Here is a 2,796-nt window from a genome sequence, read left to right as displayed (position 1 = left end):
CCATCTCTATCAAAAATATAAAATTTAGCTGGGTGTGGTGATGCGTGCCTGTAATCCTGGCTACTTGGGAGGCTTGAAGGAGGAGAATCACTTGAACCCAGAAGGCAGAGGTTGCAGTGAGACAAGATCATGCCACTGCACTCCAGCCTGGGTGATAAAATGAGACTCCTTCTGGAAAAGAAAAAAAAAAAAAAAAGAGGAAACCCGAGATTCTGCTTAACAGTTATAAAGTCAGAAGGTATGAAGATTATTTGAAGTTAGGCCTGTGGACTGGCTGATTGGATCTTCAGTAGTATGAGAAAGTTTAGTTAAGCCAAGGCACTATGTAAAACTCCAAGCTGTACGGAGCTCTGCCTGGCCAGCTGGTTGGCACTTGGGTAATGGGGAATGATAAGTGGTTAATTGCTTCATTGAATGACTGGATTAATGGTAGGATTAATGGATAAATTAACAGATGGGAATGGGTATATAAATGGGTATAAGATGAGGAATAATAATGGAATCACAAGTAGATGATGTGCAAATGGGACTGTATGTGTGGATTGATGGATGGATGGATCTTGAATGCATTTTTGATGAAATTAAGGAACAAGAATAAATATATGAAGTATGGTATACATGTAAGCATGTTTGTATATGTGTGTGTGTGTGTATAGATTGATGCAAGAGTGGAAGAGGAGTAAGGATAAAAGCTTTGGACAGCTATATTGACAACGCAAAATAAACTGAAGGTGGATGTGTGAATGTATGAATTTGATGGATATGTGCCTGAAAGAATGTATGGATAGGTCAGTTTAGGAAAGGATCAGTAATGATTGTAATCATGTAATTCTCACATAACTGTTCAACAGTGACTGTTAAGGATGCTGCGTGCTCATGGCAGTAACTCATGGGCCAACGTCACTAAGACTAATGCTTCTTACTGCTTTTATGGCAGCATAAGGTTTTATTTTTCACTCTGGCTTTGGTAGAGTTATGGAAAATCATCCATTGTCTCTTAAATACGTAATGATAAATTGGGTAAAGGAATTGGGTAAATCCCATGGCTTTCCAAAACTTCAGGAGATTTAGGAGCTGTATTTATGCTTTCTCAAGGAAGGGATAAAAAGGACACATTAAACACTGATAATGCTTACTGTAGGATACTTTTCTGGTCTCACAAACTAGGTGTACTTTCTACTTAAATGAAAACTTTATCCCCTTCACAGGGGGAACCAACAAAAACCTCATCCGGGTAAAAATCCAACGTCTCAGTGATGCTATCTCCCTATCATGAGGTAATTCGCAGTAATCTGTACCTCATGTCTCAGTGTACCTACTATTGGCCCAGAGATAGGTGAAACTTAAAGATAATTGTATCTTGGCTGGGCGCAATGGCTCATGCCTGTAATCCCAGCACTTTGGGAGGCCGAGGCTGGTAGATCATGAGGTCAGGAGTTCAAGACCAGCCTGGCCAACATGGTGAAACCCGTCTCTACTAAAAATACAAAAAACAGCCCGATGTGGTGTTGCGCGACTGTAATCCCAGCTACCCAGGAAGCTGAGGCAGGAGAATTGTTTGAACCCAGGAGGCAGAGGTTACAGTAAACTGAGATTGTGTGCCATTGCACTTCTGCCTGGGCAATAGAGTGAGACTCCATCTCAAAAAAAAAAAAAAAAAAAAGATAATTGAATCTCATTTCCCTTTGTACAATGTACAATGAGCAGAGTCAGGGAAACCATAATACACCTCCAAACTCTTAAGCTGTCAAATGTGAGAGTAATCACTTTTCCATAGAAATTTTGAAATTCCTCTGGAAATACATTGTGAAGGCTCCCTATACTGGGCTAGAGAGTGTTTTATTAGGTCCTGGAAGATGCTCACTTTTTCCTTGTTTTCCCTGGCTGTAGCTTTTACCTCTGGCACACTTTCCCAATCCCCTTATCCTACTTAATTATTTTTGAGATAGGCATTGTGGAAGATGTTTGACTGTTCATAGAGATGATTACTTTAAGTCTTAAAACAATCAGGGGCTTTTCGTTTCTTTGGAAGTAAAAGTGACCCATTAAAAATGTAAAATGTATCATGGGCACAGGAATTTCATGGCCTATATGTGATTCTACCTTACATCTTACCCATGGTGATTGTAGAACCATGTGTTGATGTGTTATTTCCAAAAGAGGTGAATGCCCTTGAAACAGTGATCTATCATATGGAGCAAAGCTTCCTGGAGAGCCATCATAACAGACCCACAGGAATATTTTCATTAGTGAGAAGTAAATGTGTTAAGCCAGTAAGATTTTGAAGTGGCCACAACTTCAATCTGAGTACAGAGGGAAAATCACACACAATAATTCAGTGATTGGTGGATAGGTGCATTCAAGGAGGCAGGGTTGGATTGGTGGTTTCGAGCATGGTTGTTGTAGTAGACAGGCAGACATGTGAATTGATGGAAGGATGCAAGACTGGTTAGTGAAATTTTCTTCGTATTATATGGTTATGTGGATTTAATAACTAGTCATTGAAATTATGTGGGATTGGATATTTAAAGCCCTGAAAGATGAATACATTAATCTTCTAATATAATTTGAGATATAATAACAGATGGATGCATGCAAAATTTGGTATATTGAATAATGTAAGAAATGGATGGAAAGTAGAATATGAGCAGATGACTGGATGCGAGGATGGAGAGTGCAAGTTTTAAAAACCTGTTGGGGCCGGGTGCGGTGGCCCACGCCTGTAATCCCAGCACTTTGGGAGGCTGAGGCGGGCGGATCACGAGGTCAGGAGATTGAGACCATCCTGGTGAACAT

Source organism: Theropithecus gelada, chromosome 7a, assembly GCF_003255815.1.
Source record: "Theropithecus gelada isolate Dixy chromosome 7a, Tgel_1.0, whole genome shotgun sequence".
Lineage (NCBI taxonomy): Eukaryota > Metazoa > Chordata > Mammalia > Primates > Cercopithecidae > Theropithecus > Theropithecus gelada.
This window is presented reverse-complemented; position numbering follows the sequence as displayed.